Below are 16,735 nucleotides of genomic sequence, written 5' to 3' on the forward strand. Positions count from 1 at the left end.
TCCATGAAAGACGTTTTTGCAATTTTAGTAATGGAATATCTTATTCGTCATGCAGGGGTCCACAAAAAGAGCATACAATTAGAGTACTTTTTCTTTAAAGGAAACAACCGCCTGAACAGGGACTTGAACCCTGGACCCTCAGATTAAAAGTCTGATGCTCTACCGACTGAGCTATCCAGGCTCTGCTATACTCTACCTTAAAATCAGCTAAACAAATGTGGACGTACACTGACCTACACTTTGTATATTTATATAATTACATATATTAGCAATCAATATTCTAGAGTTTAATAATGAATTGATATTTTAAGCATTTGAAATTTCAGCAGCACACGTAATCCATTATAACTCCGGAAATTTGTACTATCTCATTTTCGGATGACATAGAAATCACGTGTTTAAAATGACACTGTGAAATTAATAAAGGGCCAAATACTATTACTAACTCCTAAATTACATTTTCAGCAGTATCATTGGGAATTTCCTCTTGGGCATAGACTATGCAACATTTTCAAAGCAAACAGTCTCTGTTTAAGTAGACTTTCTTTCACTGCCATTTTGGTAAATGTTTCTGGTGATGGAGAAGCAGGATTGCTGGTTACTGTTTCAATTAGTTATAAAATAGAGGAGGGAAAAAATTGACCCAGTTGGTGTTCGAACCCTTAGCGTTTGAATGCTTTTGCTACATTCGCCTAGGACTCCAAGCCGCAATCCATTGCACCAGAGATCCGACCTGATTCAACAAGGTGATCAGAGATTCACAAATAAAAAGATGACCTATAAGTTGTTGACCAACTTTATCAAATTAATCGGACACTAGCTTACATTTTGAACATTGAATTGGATAAAAGATAATCAACATGTCAAACTACATGATACAGTTTGGGTAAGTCTTCTTAACCCTTGTCAAAGAAAGTAGAGCACAGATGGGTATGTAAGGACTCGATCAAGACTTTTTTGAACCATCTGTAATTGGACTTCCCATTCATTGGATCCTGAAAAGAGTATGCAATTGATATACATTTTTTTTAACCAAGCCGCCTGAACAGGGACTTGAACCCTGGACCCTCGGATTAAAAGTCTGATGCTCTACCGACTGAGCTATCCAGGCTCTGAGGCAGCAATACACAAAATGACATTATCAACATTAGGAAGTGTCCCAACTATCACTACGTTTTTTTAACCCCTTGCGTGCGGGGCGTATTTTCCGCCTGTGCTGACTCCGCCTTGCTCGGGCGGAGTCATGACGGAACGGTTTCGTCATCAGCACAGCTCACCCGTAGCTGATGACGGAACCGTTCTGTCATCAGCACGCAAGGGGTTAAGATGGTTGCCGGTATTAGTACTAAATACAGAGAATATAATAATGAATTGGTACTTGGGATAACAGGATAACAGGGATAAAACTGACTCTGGTGGGATTCGAACCCACAACCTTTGAATATCTTTTTTACATTCACCTAGAAGTCCAATGCGCTATCCATTGCGCCACAGAGCCAATCTGCTATAATGAGGTGCAGAGATGTTCTGAAATGAAATAATGAGCTATTAGCTGTTGATCAGCTTTATAAAGTTCATTTGATACTATAACCATGGCTATATTTTGAATATTGAATTGGTGAAATGATATTCACCGTCTCAGACTACATGATACCATTGGTAAATCTACGTACGACTTAAGTTTAGTCAAATGGCACATAATATGTGAGACAGATGTGTATTTCACAACTCCATGAAAGACGTTTTTGCAATTTTAGTAATGGAATATCTTATTCGTCATGCAGGGGTCCACAAAAAGAGCATACAATTAGAGTACTTTTTCTTTAAAGGAAACAACCGCCTGAACAGGGACTTGAACCCTGGACCCTCAGATTAAAAGTCTGATGCTCTACCGACTGAGCTATCCAGGCTCTGCTATACTCTACCTTAAAATCAGCTAAACAAATGTGGACGTACACTGACCTACACTTTGTATATTTATATAATTACATATATTAGCAATCAATATTCTAGAGTTTAATAATGAATTGATATTTTAAGCATTTGAAATTTCAGCAGCACACGTAATCCATTATAACTCCGGAAATTTGTACTATCTCATTTTCGGATGACATAGAAATCACGTGTTTAAAATGACACTGTGAAATTAATAAAGGGCCAAATACTATTACTAACTCCTAAATTACATTTTCAGCAGTATCATTGGGAATTTCCTCTTGGGCATAGACTATGCAACATTTTCAAAGCAAACAGTCTCTGTTTAAGTAGACTTTCTTTCACTGCCATTTTGGTAAATGTTTCTGGTGATGGAGAAGCAGGATTGCTGGTTACTGTTTCAATTAGTTATAAAATAGAGGAGGGATAAAATTGACCCAGTTGGTGTTCGAACCCTTAGCGTTTGAATGCTTTTGCTACATTCGCCTAGGACTCCAAGCCGCAATCCATTGCACCAGAGATCCGACCTGATTCAACAAGGTGATCAGAGATTCACAAATAAAAAGATGACCTATAAGTTGTTGACCAACTTTATCAAATTAATCGGACACTAGCTTACATTTTGAACATTGAATTGGATAAAAGATAATCAACATGTCAAACTACATGATACAGTTTGGGTAAGTCTTCTTAACCCTTGTCAAAGAAAGTAGAGCACAGATGGGTATGTAAGGACTCGATCAAGACTTTTTTGAACCATCTGTAATTGGACTTCCCATTCATTGGATCCTGAAAAGAGTATGCAATTGATATACATTTTTTTTAACCAAGCCGCCTGAACAGGGACTTGAACCCTGGACCCTCGGATTAAAAGTCTGATGCTCTACCGACTGAGCTATCCAGGCTCTGAGGCAGCAATACACAAAATGACATTATCAACATTAGGAAGTGTCCCAACTATCACTACGTTTTTTTAACCCCTTGCGTGCGGGGCGTATTTTCCGCCTGTGCTGACTCCGCCTTGCTCGGGCGGAGTCATGACGGAACGGTTTCGTCATCAGCACAGCTCACCCGTAGCTGATGACGGAACCGTTCTGTCATCAGCACGCAAGGGGTTAAGATGGTTGCCGGTATTAGTACTAAATACAGAGAATATAATAATGAATTGGTACTTGGGATAACAGGATAACAGGGATAAAACTGACTCTGGTGGGATTCGAACCCACAACCTTTGAATATCTTTTTTACATTCACCTAGAAGTCCAATGCGCTATCCATTGCGCCACAGAGCCAATCTGCTATAATGAGGTGCAGAGATGTTCTGAAATGAAATAATGAGCTATTAGCTGTTGATCAGCTTTATAAAGTTCATTTGATACTATAACCATGGCTATATTTTGAATATTGAATTGGTGAAATGATATTCACCGTCTCAGACTACATGATACCATTGGTAAATCTACGTACGACTTAAGTTTAGTCAAATGGCACATAATATGTGAGACAGATGTGTATTTCACAACTCCATGAAAGACGTTTTTGCAATTTTAGTAATGGAATATCTTATTCGTCATGCAGGGGTCCACAAAAAGAGCATACAATTAGAGTACTTTTTCTTTAAAGGAAACAACCGCCTGAACAGGGACTTGAACCCTGGACCCTCAGATTAAAAGTCTGATGCTCTACCGACTGAGCTATCCAGGCTCTGCTATACTCTACCTTAAAATCAGCTAAACAAATGTGGACGTACACTGACCTACACTTTGTATATTTATATAATTACATATATTAGCAATCAATATTCTAGAGTTTAATAATGAATTGATATTTTAAGCATTTGAAATTTCAGCAGCACACGTAATCCATTATAACTCCGGAAATTTGTACTATCTCATTTTCGGATGACATAGAAATCACGTGTTTAAAATGACACTGTGAAATTAATAAAGGGCCAAATACTATTACTAACTCCTAAATTACATTTTCAGCAGTATCATTGGGAATTTCCTCTTGGGCATAGACTATGCAACATTTTCAAAGCAAACAGTCTCTGTTTAAGTAGACTTTCTTTCACTGCCATTTTGGTAAATGTTTCTGGTGATGGAGAAGCAGGATTGCTGGTTACTGTTTCAATTAGTTATAAAATAGAGGAGGGATAAAATTGACCCAGTTGGTGTTCGAACCCTTAGCGTTTGAATGCTTTTGCTACATTCGCCTAGGACTCCAAGCCGCAATCCATTGCACCAGAGATCCGACCTGATTCAACAAGGTGATCAGAGATTCACAAATAAAAAGATGACCTATAAGTTGTTGACCAACTTTATCAAATTAATCGGACACTAGCTTACATTTTGAACATTGAATTGGATAAAAGATAATCAACATGTCAAACTACATGATACAGTTTGGGTAAGTCTTCTTAACCCTTGTCAAAGAAAGTAGAGCACAGATGGGTATGTAAGGACTCGATCAAGACTTTTTTGAACCATCTGTAATTGGACTTCCCATTCATTGGATCCTGAAAAGAGTATGCAATTGATATACATTTTTTTTAACCAAGCCGCCTGAACAGGGACTTGAACCCTGGACCCTCGGATTAAAAGTCTGATGCTCTACCGACTGAGCTATCCAGGCTCTGAGGCAGCAATTCACAAAATGACATTATCAACATTAGGAAGTGTCCCAACTATCACTACGTTTTTTTAACCCCTTGCGTGCGGGGCGTATTTTCCGCCTGTGCTGACTCCGCCTTGCTCGGGCGGAGTCATGACGGAACGGTTTCGTCATCAGCACAGCTCACCCGTAGCTGATGACGGAACCGTTCTGTCATCAGCACGCAAGGGGTTAAGATGGTTGCCGGTATTAGTACTAAATACAGAGAATATAATAATGAATTGGTACTTGGGATAACAGGATAACAGGGATAAAACTGACTCTGGTGGGATTCGAACCCACAACCTTTGAATATCTTTTTTACATTCACCTAGAAGTCCAATGCGCTATCCATTGCGCCACAGAGCCAATCTGCTATAATGAGGTGCAGAGATGTTCTGAAATGAAATAATGAGCTATTAGCTGTTGATCAGCTTTATAAAGTTCATTTGATACTATAACCATGGCTATATTTTGAATATTGAATTGGTGAAATGATATTCACCGTCTCAGACTACATGATACCATTGGTAAATCTACGTACGACTTAAGTTTAGTCAAATGGCACATAATATGTGAGACAGATGTGTATTTCACAACTCCATGAAAGACGTTTTTGCAATTTTAGTAATGGAATATCTTATTCGTCATGCAGGGGTCCACAAAAAGAGCATACAATTAGAGTACTTTTTCTTTAAAGGAAACAACCGCCTGAACAGGGACTTGAACCCTGGACCCTCAGATTAAAAGTCTGATGCTCTACCGACTGAGCTATCCAGGCTCTGCTATACTCTACCTTATAATCAGCTAAACAAATGTGGACGTACACTGACCTACACTTTGTATATTTATATAATTACATATATTAGCAATCAATATTCTAGAGTTTAATAATGAATTGATATTTTAAGCATTTGAAATTTCAGCAGCACACGTAATCCATTATAACTCCGGAAATTTGTACTATCTCATTTTCGGATGACATAGAAATCACGTGTTTAAAATGACACTGTGAAATTAATAAAGGGCCAAATACTATTACTAACTCCTAAATTACATTTTCAGCAGTATCATTGGGAATTTCCTCTTGGGCATAGACTATGCAACATTTTCAAAGCAAACAGTCTCTGTTTAAGTAGACTTTCTTTCACTGCCATTTTGGTAAATGTTTCTGGTGATGGAGAAGCAGGATTGCTGGTTACTGTTTCAATTAGTTATAAAATAGAGGAGGGAAAAAATTGACCCAGTTGGTGTTCGAACCCTTAGCGTTTGAATGCTTTTGCTACATTCGCCTAGGACTCCAAGCCGCAATCCATTGCACCAGAGATCCGACCTGATTCAACAAGGTGATCAGAGATTCACAAATAAAAAGATGACCTATAAGTTGTTGACCAACTTTATCAAATTAATCGGACACTAGCTTACATTTTGAACATTGAATTGGATAAAAGATAATCAACATGTCAAACTACATGATACAGTTTGGGTAAGTCTTCTTAACCCTTGTCAAAGAAAGTAGAGCACAGATGGGTATGTAAGGACTCGATCAAGACTTTTTTGAACCATCTGTAATTGGACTTCCCATTCATTGGATCCTGAAAAGAGTATGCAATTGATATACATTTTTTTTAACCAAGCCGCCTGAACAGGGACTTGAACCCTGGACCCTCGGATTAAAAGTCTGATGCTCTACCGACTGAGCTATCCAGGCTCTGAGGCAGCAATACACAAAATGACATTATCAACATTAGGAAGTGTCCCAACTATCACTACGTTTTTTTAACCCCTTGCGTGCGGGGCGTATTTTCCGCCTGTGCTGACTCCGCCTTGCTCGGGCGGAGTCATGACGGAACGGTTTCGTCATCAGCACAGCTCACCCGTAGCTGATGACGGAACCGTTCTGTCATCAGCACGCAAGGGGTTAAGATGGTTGCCGGTATTAGTACTAAATACAGAGAATATAATAATGAATTGGTACTTGGGATAACAGGATAACAGGGATAAAACTGACTCTGGTGGGATTCGAACCCACAACCTTTGAATATCTTTTTTACATTCACCTAGAAGTCCAATGCGCTATCCATTGCGCCACAGAGCCAATCTGCTATAATGAGGTGCAGAGATGTTCTGAAATGAAATAATGAGCTATTAGCTGTTGATCAGCTTTATAAAGTTCATTTGATACTATAACCATGGCTATATTTTGAATATTGAATTGGTGAAATGATATTCACCGTCTCAGACTACATGATACCATTGGTAAATCTACGTACGACTTAAGTTTAGTCAAATGGCACATAATATGTGAGACAGATGTGTATTTCACAACTCCATGAAAGACGTTTTTGCAATTTTAGTAATGGAATATCTTATTCGTCATGCAGGGGTCCACAAAAAGAGCATACAATTAGAGTACTTTTTCTTTAAAGGAAACAACCGCCTGAACAGGGACTTGAACCCTGGACCCTCAGATTAAAAGTCTGATGCTCTACCGACTGAGCTATCCAGGCTCTGCTATACTCTACCTTAAAATCAGCTAAACAAATGTGGACGTACACTGACCTACACTTTGTATATTTATATAATTACATATATTAGCAATCAATATTCTAGAGTTTAATAATGAATTGATATTTTAAGCATTTGAAATTTCAGCAGCACACGTAATCCATTATAACTCCGGAAATTTGTACTATCTCATTTTCGGATGACATAGAAATCACGTGTTTAAAATGACACTGTGAAATTAATAAAGGGCCAAATACTATTACTAACTCCTAAATTACATTTTCAGCAGTATCATTGGGAATTTCCTCTTGGGCATAGACTATGCAACATTTTCAAAGCAAACAGTCTCTGTTTAAGTAGACTTTCTTTCACTGCCATTTTGGTAAATGTTTCTGGTGATGGAGAAGCAGGATTGCTGGTTACTGTTTCAATTAGTTATAAAATAGAGGAGGGATAAAATTGACCCAGTTGGTGTTCGAACCCTTAGCGTTTGAATGCTTTTGCTACATTCGCCTAGGACTCCAAGCCGCAATCCATTGCACCAGAGATCCGACCTGATTCAACAAGGTGATCAGAGATTCACAAATAAAAAGATGACCTATAAGTTGTTGACCAACTTTATCAAATTAATCGGACACTAGCTTACATTTTGAACATTGAATTGGATAAAAGATAATCAACATGTCAAACTACATGATACAGTTTGGGTAAGTCTTCTTAACTCTTGTCAAAGAAAGTAGAGCACAGATGGGTATGTAAGGACTCGATCAAGACTTTTTTGAACCATCTGTAATTGGACTTCCCATTCATTGGATCCTGAAAAGAGTATGCAATTGATATACATTTTTTTTAACCAAGCCGCCTGAACAGGGACTTGAACCCTGGACCCTCGGATTAAAAGTCTGATGCTCTACCGACTGAGCTATCCAGGCTCTGAGGCAGCAATACACAAAATGACATTATCAACATTAGGAAGTGTCCCAACTATCACTACGTTTTTTTAACCCCTTGCGTGCGGGGCGTATTTTCCGCCTGTGCTGACTCCGCCTTGCTCGGGCGGAGTCATGACGGAACGGTTTCGTCATCAGCACAGCTCACCCGTAGCTGATGACGGAACCGTTCTGTCATCAGCACGCAAGGGGTTAAGATGGTTGCCGGTATTAGTACTAAATACAGAGAATATAATAATGAATTGGTACTTGGGATAACAGGATAACAGGGATAAAACTGACTCTGGTGGGATTCGAACCCACAACCTTTGAATATCTTTTTTACATTCACCTAGAAGTCCAATGCGCTATCCATTGCGCCACAGAGCCAATCTGCTATAATGAGGTGCAGAGATGTTCTGAAATGAAATAATGAGCTATTAGCTGTTGATCAGCTTTATAAAGTTCATTTGATACTATAACCATGGCTATATTTTGAATATTGAATTGGTGAAATGATATTCACCGTCTCAGACTACATGATACCATTGGTAAATCTACGTACGACTTAAGTTTAGTCAAATGGCACATAATATGTGAGACAGATGTGTATTTCACAACTCCATGAAAGACGTTTTTGCAATTTTAGTAATGGAATATCTTATTCGTCATGCAGGGGTCCACAAAAAGAGCATACAATTAGAGTACTTTTTCTTTAAAGGAAACAACCGCCTGAACAGGGACTTGAACCCTGGACCCTCAGATTAAAAGTCTGATGCTCTACCGACTGAGCTATCCAGGCTCTGCTATACTCTACCTTAAAATCAGCTAAACAAATGTGGACGTACACTGACCTACACTTTGTATATTTATATAATTACATATATTAGCAATCAATATTCTAGAGTTTAATAATGAATTGATATTTTAAGCATTTGAAATTTCAGCAGCACACGTAATCCATTATAACTCCGGAAATTTGTACTATCTCATTTTCGGATGACATAGAAATCACGTGTTTAAAATGACACTGTGAAATTAATAAAGGGCCAAATACTATTACTAACTCCTAAATTACATTTTCAGCAGTATCATTGGGAATTTCCTCTTGGGCATAGACTATGCAACATTTTCAAAGCAAACAGTCTCTGTTTAAGTAGACTTTCTTTCACTGCCATTTTGGTAAATGTTTCTGGTGATGGAGAAGCAGGATTGCTGGTTACTGTTTCAATTAGTTATAAAATAGAGGAGGGAAAAAATTGACCCAGTTGGTGTTCGAACCCTTAGCGTTTGAATGCTTTTGCTACATTCGCCTAGGACTCCAAGCCGCAATCCATTGCACCAGAGATCCGACCTGATTCAACAAGGTGATCAGAGATTCACAAATAAAAAGATGACCTATAAGTTGTTGACCAACTTTATCAAATTAATCGGACACTAGCTTACATTTTGAACATTGAATTGGATAAAAGATAATCAACATGTCAAACTACATGATACAGTTTGGGTAAGTCTTCTTAACCCTTGTCAAAGAAAGTAGAGCACAGATGGGTATGTAAGGACTCGATCAAGACTTTTTTGAACCATCTGTAATTGGACTTCCCATTCATTGGATCCTGAAAAGAGTATGCAATTGATATACATTTTTTTTAACCAAGCCGCCTGAACAGGGACTTGAACCCTGGACCCTCGGATTAAAAGTCTGATGCTCTACCGACTGAGCTATCCAGGCTCTGAGGCAGCAATACACAAAATGACATTATCAACATTAGGAAGTGTCCCAACTATCACTACGTTTTTTTAACCCCTTGCGTGCGGGGCGTATTTTCCGCCTGTGCTGACTCCGCCTTGCTCGGGCGGAGTCATGACGGAACGGTTTCGTCATCAGCACAGCTCACCCGTAGCTGATGACGGAACCGTTCTGTCATCAGCACGCAAGGGGTTAAGATGGTTGCCGGTATTAGTACTAAATACAGAGAATATAATAATGAATTGGTACTTGGGATAACAGGATAACAGGGATAAAACTGACTCTGGTGGGATTCGAACCCACAACCTTTGAATATCTTTTTTACATTCACCTAGAAGTCCAATGCGCTATCCATTGCGCCACAGAGCCAATCTGCTATAATGAGGTGCAGAGATGTTCTGAAATGAAATAATGAGCTATTAGCTGTTGATCAGCTTTATAAAGTTCATTTGATACTATAACCATGGCTATATTTTGAATATTGAATTGGTGAAATGATATTCACCGTCTCAGACTACATGATACCATTGGTAAATCTACGTACGACTTAAGTTTAGTCAAATGGCACATAATATGTGAGACAGATGTGTATTTCACAACTCCATGAAAGACGTTTTTGCAATTTTAGTAATGGAATATCTTATTCGTCATGCAGGGGTCCACAAAAAGAGCATACAATTAGAGTACTTTTTCTTTAAAGGAAACAACCGCCTGAACAGGGACTTGAACCCTGGACCCTCAGATTAAAAGTCTGATGCTCTACCGACTGAGCTATCCAGGCTCTGCTATACTCTACCTTAAAATCAGCTAAACAAATGTGGACGTACACTGACCTACACTTTGTATATTTATATAATTACATATATTAGCAATCAATATTCTAGAGTTTAATAATGAATTGATATTTTAAGCATTTGAAATTTCAGCAGCACACGTAATCCATTATAACTCCGGAAATTTGTACTATCTCATTTTCGGATGACATAGAAATCACGTGTTTAAAATGACACTGTGAAATTAATAAAGGGCCAAATACTATTACTAACTCCTAAATTACATTTTCAGCAGTATCATTGGGAATTTCCTCTTGGGCATAGACTATGCAACATTTTCAAAGCAAACAGTCTCTGTTTAAGTAGACTTTCTTTCACTGCCATTTTGGTAAATGTTTCTGGTGATGGAGAAGCAGGATTGCTGGTTACTGTTTCAATTAGTTATAAAATAGAGGAGGGATAAAATTGACCCAGTTGGTGTTCGAACCCTTAGCGTTTGAATGCTTTTGCTACATTCGCCTAGGACTCCAAGCCGCAATCCATTGCACCAGAGATCCGACCTGATTCAACAAGGTGATCAGAGATTCACAAATAAAAAGATGACCTATAAGTTGTTGACCAACTTTATCAAATTAATCGGACACTAGCTTACATTTTGAACATTGAATTGGATAAAAGATAATCAACATGTCAAACTACATGATACAGTTTGGGTAAGTCTTCTTAACCCTTGTCAAAGAAAGTAGAGCACAGATGGGTATGTAAGGACTCGATCAAGACTTTTTTGAACCATCTGTAATTGGACTTCCCATTCATTGGATCCTGAAAAGAGTATGCAATTGATATACATTTTTTTTAACCAAGCCGCCTGAACAGGGACTTGAACCCTGGACCCTCGGATTAAAAGTCTGATGCTCTACCGACTGAGCTATCCAGGCTCTGAGGCAGCAATACACAAAATGACATTATCAACATTAGGAAGTGTCCCAACTATCACTACGTTTTTTTAACCCCTTGCGTGCGGGGCGTATTTTCCGCCTGTGCTGACTCCGCCTTGCTCGGGCGGAGTCATGACGGAACGGTTTCGTCATCAGCACAGCTCACCCGTAGCTGATGACGGAACCGTTCTGTCATCAGCACGCAAGGGGTTAAGATGGTTGCCGGTATTAGTACTAAATACAGAGAATATAATAATGAATTGGTACTTGGGATAACAGGATAACAGGGATAAAACTGACTCTGGTGGGATTCGAACCCACAACCTTTGAATATCTTTTTTACATTCACCTAGAAGTCCAATGCGCTATCCATTGCGCCACAGAGCCAATCTGCTATAATGAGGTGCAGAGATGTTCTGAAATGAAATAATGAGCTATTAGCTGTTGATCAGCTTTATAAAGTTCATTTGATACTATAACCATGGCTATATTTTGAATATTGAATTGGTGAAATGATATTCACCGTCTCAGACTACATGATACCATTGGTAAATCTACGTACGACTTAAGTTTAGTCAAATGGCACATAATATGTGAGACAGATGTGTATTTCACAACTCCATGAAAGACGTTTTTGCAATTTTAGTAATGGAATATCTTATTCGTCATGCAGGGGTCCACAAAAAGAGCATACAATTAGAGTACTTTTTCTTTAAAGGAAACAACCGCCTGAACAGGGACTTGAACCCTGGACCCTCAGATTAAAAGTCTGATGCTCTACCGACTGAGCTATCCAGGCTCTGCTATACTCTACCTTAAAATCAGCTAAACAAATGTGGACGTACACTGACCTACACTTTGTATATTTATATAATTACATATATTAGCAATCAATATTCTAGAGTTTAATAATGAATTGATATTTTAAGCATTTGAAATTTCAGCAGCACACGTAATCCATTATAACTCCGGAAATTTGTACTATCTCATTTTCGGATGACATAGAAATCACGTGTTTAAAATGACACTGTGAAATTAATAAAGGGCCAAATACTATTACTAACTCCTAAATTACATTTTCAGCAGTATCATTGGGAATTTCCTCTTGGGCATAGACTATGCAACATTTTCAAAGCAAACAGTCTCTGTTTAAGTAGACTTTCTTTCACTGCCATTTTGGTAAATGTTTCTGGTGATGGAGAAGCAGGATTGCTGGTTACTGTTTCAATTAGTTATAAAATAGAGGAGGGAAAAAATTGACCCAGTTGGTGTTCGAACCCTTAGCGTTTGAATGCTTTTGCTACATTCGCCTAGGACTCCAAGCCGCAATCCATTGCACCAGAGATCCGACCTGATTCAACAAGGTGATCAGAGATTCACAAATAAAAAGATGACCTATAAGTTGTTGACCAACTTTATCAAATTAATCGGACACTAGCTTACATTTTGAACATTGAATTGGATAAAAGATAATCAACATGTCAAACTACATGATACAGTTTGGGTAAGTCTTCTTAACCCTTGTCAAAGAAAGTAGAGCACAGATGGGTATGTAAGGACTCGATCAAGACTTTTTTGAACCATCTGTAATTGGACTTCCCATTCATTGGATCCTGAAAAGAGTATGCAATTGATATACATTTTTTTTAACCAAGCCGCCTGAACAGGGACTTGAACCCTGGACCCTCGGATTAAAAGTCTGATGCTCTACCGACTGAGCTATCCAGGCTCTGAGGCAGCAATACACAAAATGACATTATCAACATTAGGAAGTGTCCCAACTATCACTACGTTTTTTTAACCCCTTGCGTGCGGGGCGTATTTTCCGCCTGTGCTGACTCCGCCTTGCTCGGGCGGAGTCATGACGGAACGGTTTCGTCATCAGCACAGCTCACCCGTAGCTGATGACGGAACCGTTCTGTCATCAGCACGCAAGGGGTTAAGATGGTTGCCGGTATTAGTACTAAATACAGAGAATATAATAATGAATTGGTACTTGGGATAACAGGATAACAGGGATAAAACTGACTCTGGTGGGATTCGAACCCACAACCTTTGAATATCTTTTTTACATTCACCTAGAAGTCCAATGCGCTATCCATTGCGCCACAGAGCCAATCTGCTATAATGAGGTGCAGAGATGTTCTGAAATGAAATAATGAGCTATTAGCTGTTGATCAGCTTTATAAAGTTCATTTGATACTATAACCATGGCTATATTTTGAATATTGAATTGGTGAAATGATATTCACCGTCTCAGACTACATGATACCATTGGTAAATCTACGTACGACTTAAGTTTAGTCAAATGGCACATAATATGTGAGACAGATGTGTATTTCACAACTCCATGAAAGACGTTTTTGCAATTTTAGTAATGGAATATCTTATTCGTCATGCAGGGGTCCACAAAAAGAGCATACAATTAGAGTACTTTTTCTTTAAAGGAAACAACCGCCTGAACAGGGACTTGAACCCTGGACCCTCAGATTAAAAGTCTGATGCTCTACCAACTGAGCTATCCAGGCTCTGCTATACTCTACCTTAAAATCAGCTAAACAAATGTGGACGTACACTGACCTACACTTTGTATATTTATATAATTACATATATTAGCAATCAATATTCTAGAGTTTAATAATGAATTGATATTTTAAGCATTTGAAATTTCAGCAGCACACGTAATCCATTATAACTCTGGAAATTTGTACTATCTCATTTTCGGATGACATAGAAATCACGTGTTTAAAATGACACTGTGAAATTAATAAAGGGCCAAATACTATTACTAACTCCTAAATTACATTTTCAGCAGTATCATTGGGAATTTCCTCTTGGGCATAGACTATGCAACATTTTCAAAGCAAACAGTCTCTGTTTGAGTAGACTTTCTTTCACTGCCATTTTGGTAAATGTTTCTGGTGATGGAGAAGCAGGATTGCTGGTTACTGTTTCAATTAGTTATAAAATAGAGGAGGGATAAAATTGACCCAGTTGGTGTTCGAACCCTTAGCGTTTGAATGCTTTTGCTACATTCGCCTAGGACTCCAAGCCGCAATCCATTGCACCAGAGATCCGACCTGATTCAACAAGGTGATCAGAGATTCACAAATAAAAAGATGACCTATAAGTTGTTGACCAACTTTATCAAATTAATCGGACACTAGCTTACATTTTGAACATTGAATTGGATAAAAGATAATCAACATGTCAAACTACATGATACAGTTTGGGTAAGTCTTCTTAACCCTTGTCAAAGAAAGTAGAGCACAGATGGGTATGTAAGGACTCGATCAAGACTTTTTTGAACCATCTGTAATTGGACTTCCCATTCATTGGATCCTGAAAAGAGTATGCAATTGATATACATTTTTTTTAACCAAGCCGCCTGAACAGGGACTTGAACCCTGGACCCTCGGATTAAAAGTCTGATGCTCTACCGACTGAGCTATCCAGGCTCTGAGGCAGCAATACACAAAATGACATTATCAACATTAGGAAGTGTCCCAACTATCACTACGTTTTTTTAACCCCTTGCGTGCGGGGCGTATTTTCCGCCTGTGCTGACTCCGCCTTGCTCGGGCGGAGTCATGACGGAACGGTTTCGTCATCAGCACAGCTCACCCGTAGCTGATGACGGAACCGTTCTGTCATCAGCACGCAAGGGGTTAAGATGGTTGCCGGTATTAGTACTAAATACAGAGAATATAATAATGAATTGGTACTTGGGATAACAGGATAACAGGGATAAAACTGACTCTGGTGGGATTCGAACCCACAACCTTTGAATATCTTTTTTACATTCACCTAGAAGTCCAATGCGCTATCCATTGCGCCACAGAGCCAATCTGCTATAATGAGGTGCAGAGATGTTCTGAAATGAAATAATGAGCTATTAGCTGTTGATCAGCTTTATAAAGTTCATTTGATACTATAACCATGGCTATATTTTGAATATTGAATTGGTGAAATGATATTCACCGTCTCAGACTACATGATACCATTGGTAAATCTACGTACGACTTAAGTTTAGTCAAATGGCACATAATATGTGAGACAGATGTGTATTTCACAACTCCATGAAAGACGTTTTTGCAATTTTAGTAATGGAATATCTTATTCGTCATGCGGGGGTCCACAAAAAGAGCATACAATTAGAGTACTTTTTCTTTAAAGGAAACAACCGCCTGAACAGGGACTTGAACCCTGGACCCTCAGATTAAAAGTCTGATGCTCTACCGACTGAGCTATCCAGGCTCTGCTATACTCTACCTTAAAATCAGCTAAACAAATGTGGACGTACACTGACCTACACTTTGTATATTTATATAATTACATATATTAGCAATCAATATTCTAGAGTTTAATAATGAATTGATATTTTAAGCATTTGAAATTTCAGCAGCACACGTAATCCATTATAACTCCGGAAATTTGTACTATCTCATTTTCGGATGACATAGAAATCACGTGTTTAAAATGACACTGTGAAATTAATAAAGGGCCAAATACTATTACTAACTCCTAAATTACATTTTCAGCAGTATCATTGGGAATTTCCTCTTGGGCATAGACTATGCAACATTTTCAAAGCAAACAGTCTCTGTTTAAGTAGACTTTCTTTCACTGCCATTTTGGTAAATGTTTCTGGTGATGGAGAAGCAGGATTGCTGGTTACTGTTTCAATTAGTTATAAAATAGAGGAGGGAAAAAATTGACCCAGTTGGTGTTCGAACCCTTAGCGTTTGAATGCTTTTGCTACATTCGCCTAGGACTCCAAGCCGCAATCCATTGCACCAGAGATCCGACCTGATTCAACAAGGTGATCAGAGATTCACAAATAAAAAGATGACCTATAAGTTGTTGACCAACTTTATCAAATTAATCGGACACTAGCTTACATTTTGAACATTGAATTGGATAAAAGATAATCAACATGTCAAACTACATGATACAGTTTGGGTAAGTCTTCTTAACCCTTGTCAAAGAAAGTAGAGCACAGATGGGTATGTAAGGACTCGATCAAGACTTTTTTGAACCATCTGTAATTGGACTTCCCATTCATTGGATCCTGAAAAGAGTATGCAATTGATATACATTTTTTTTAACCAAGCCGCCTGAACAGGGACTTGAACCCTGGACCCTCGGATTAAAAGTCTGATGCTCTACCGACTGAGCTATCCAGGCTCTGAGGCAGCAATACACAAAATGACATTATCAACATTAGGAAGTGTCCCAACTATCACTACG

At 38.5% G+C, this 16,735-nt stretch overlaps 19 non-coding genes across 19 annotated transcripts; all 19 read right to left on the reverse strand.

Annotated features, from left to right (window-relative positions):
• Positions 1–108: 108 nt before the first annotated feature.
• Positions 109–181, reverse strand: TRNAK-UUU (transfer RNA lysine (anticodon UUU)). Its single transcript has one exon. It is a non-coding gene; the product is annotated as a tRNA-Lys (tRNA).
• Positions 182–1,407: 1,226 nt separating this feature from the next.
• Positions 1,408–1,498, reverse strand: TRNAR-UCU (transfer RNA arginine (anticodon UCU)). Its single transcript is given in 2 exon segments — positions 1,408–1,443; positions 1,462–1,498. It is a non-coding gene; the product is annotated as a tRNA-Arg (tRNA).
• Positions 1,499–1,837: 339 nt separating this feature from the next.
• Positions 1,838–1,910, reverse strand: TRNAK-UUU (transfer RNA lysine (anticodon UUU)). The gene has a single exon. It is a non-coding gene; the product is annotated as a tRNA-Lys (tRNA).
• Positions 1,911–3,136: 1,226 nt separating this feature from the next.
• On the reverse strand, positions 3,137–3,227 carry TRNAR-UCU (transfer RNA arginine (anticodon UCU)). The gene is given in 2 exon segments: positions 3,137–3,172; positions 3,191–3,227. It is a non-coding gene; the product is annotated as a tRNA-Arg (tRNA).
• A 339-nt stretch (positions 3,228–3,566) lies between these two features.
• Positions 3,567–3,639, reverse strand: TRNAK-UUU (transfer RNA lysine (anticodon UUU)). Its single transcript has one exon. It is a non-coding gene; the product is annotated as a tRNA-Lys (tRNA).
• A 1,226-nt stretch (positions 3,640–4,865) lies between these two features.
• TRNAR-UCU (transfer RNA arginine (anticodon UCU)) lies at positions 4,866–4,956 on the reverse strand. Its single transcript is given in 2 exon segments — positions 4,866–4,901; positions 4,920–4,956. It is a non-coding gene; the product is annotated as a tRNA-Arg (tRNA).
• Positions 4,957–5,295: 339 nt separating this feature from the next.
• Positions 5,296–5,368, reverse strand: TRNAK-UUU (transfer RNA lysine (anticodon UUU)). The gene has a single exon. It is a non-coding gene; the product is annotated as a tRNA-Lys (tRNA).
• Positions 5,369–6,594: 1,226 nt separating this feature from the next.
• TRNAR-UCU (transfer RNA arginine (anticodon UCU)) lies at positions 6,595–6,685 on the reverse strand. Its single transcript is given in 2 exon segments — positions 6,595–6,630; positions 6,649–6,685. It is a non-coding gene; the product is annotated as a tRNA-Arg (tRNA).
• A 339-nt stretch (positions 6,686–7,024) lies between these two features.
• TRNAK-UUU (transfer RNA lysine (anticodon UUU)) lies at positions 7,025–7,097 on the reverse strand. The gene has a single exon. It is a non-coding gene; the product is annotated as a tRNA-Lys (tRNA).
• A 1,226-nt stretch (positions 7,098–8,323) lies between these two features.
• Positions 8,324–8,414, reverse strand: TRNAR-UCU (transfer RNA arginine (anticodon UCU)). The gene is given in 2 exon segments: positions 8,324–8,359; positions 8,378–8,414. It is a non-coding gene; the product is annotated as a tRNA-Arg (tRNA).
• A 339-nt stretch (positions 8,415–8,753) lies between these two features.
• TRNAK-UUU (transfer RNA lysine (anticodon UUU)) lies at positions 8,754–8,826 on the reverse strand. Its single transcript has one exon. It is a non-coding gene; the product is annotated as a tRNA-Lys (tRNA).
• A 1,226-nt stretch (positions 8,827–10,052) lies between these two features.
• TRNAR-UCU (transfer RNA arginine (anticodon UCU)) lies at positions 10,053–10,143 on the reverse strand. Its single transcript is given in 2 exon segments — positions 10,053–10,088; positions 10,107–10,143. It is a non-coding gene; the product is annotated as a tRNA-Arg (tRNA).
• A 339-nt stretch (positions 10,144–10,482) lies between these two features.
• Positions 10,483–10,555, reverse strand: TRNAK-UUU (transfer RNA lysine (anticodon UUU)). The gene has a single exon. It is a non-coding gene; the product is annotated as a tRNA-Lys (tRNA).
• A 1,226-nt stretch (positions 10,556–11,781) lies between these two features.
• TRNAR-UCU (transfer RNA arginine (anticodon UCU)) lies at positions 11,782–11,872 on the reverse strand. The gene is given in 2 exon segments: positions 11,782–11,817; positions 11,836–11,872. It is a non-coding gene; the product is annotated as a tRNA-Arg (tRNA).
• Positions 11,873–12,211: 339 nt separating this feature from the next.
• Positions 12,212–12,284, reverse strand: TRNAK-UUU (transfer RNA lysine (anticodon UUU)). The gene has a single exon. It is a non-coding gene; the product is annotated as a tRNA-Lys (tRNA).
• A 1,226-nt stretch (positions 12,285–13,510) lies between these two features.
• On the reverse strand, positions 13,511–13,601 carry TRNAR-UCU (transfer RNA arginine (anticodon UCU)). The gene is given in 2 exon segments: positions 13,511–13,546; positions 13,565–13,601. It is a non-coding gene; the product is annotated as a tRNA-Arg (tRNA).
• Positions 13,602–13,940: 339 nt separating this feature from the next.
• On the reverse strand, positions 13,941–14,013 carry TRNAK-UUU (transfer RNA lysine (anticodon UUU)). Its single transcript has one exon. It is a non-coding gene; the product is annotated as a tRNA-Lys (tRNA).
• Positions 14,014–15,239: 1,226 nt separating this feature from the next.
• Positions 15,240–15,330, reverse strand: TRNAR-UCU (transfer RNA arginine (anticodon UCU)). Its single transcript is given in 2 exon segments — positions 15,240–15,275; positions 15,294–15,330. It is a non-coding gene; the product is annotated as a tRNA-Arg (tRNA).
• A 339-nt stretch (positions 15,331–15,669) lies between these two features.
• TRNAK-UUU (transfer RNA lysine (anticodon UUU)) lies at positions 15,670–15,742 on the reverse strand. The gene has a single exon. It is a non-coding gene; the product is annotated as a tRNA-Lys (tRNA).
• Between the last annotated feature and the right edge of the window lie 993 nt (positions 15,743–16,735).

Source organism: Lissotriton vulgaris, unplaced genomic scaffold (assembly GCF_964263255.1).
Source record: "Lissotriton vulgaris unplaced genomic scaffold, aLisVul1.2 SCAFFOLD_1527, whole genome shotgun sequence".
Classification (NCBI taxonomy): Eukaryota; Metazoa; Chordata; class Amphibia; order Caudata; family Salamandridae; genus Lissotriton; species Lissotriton vulgaris.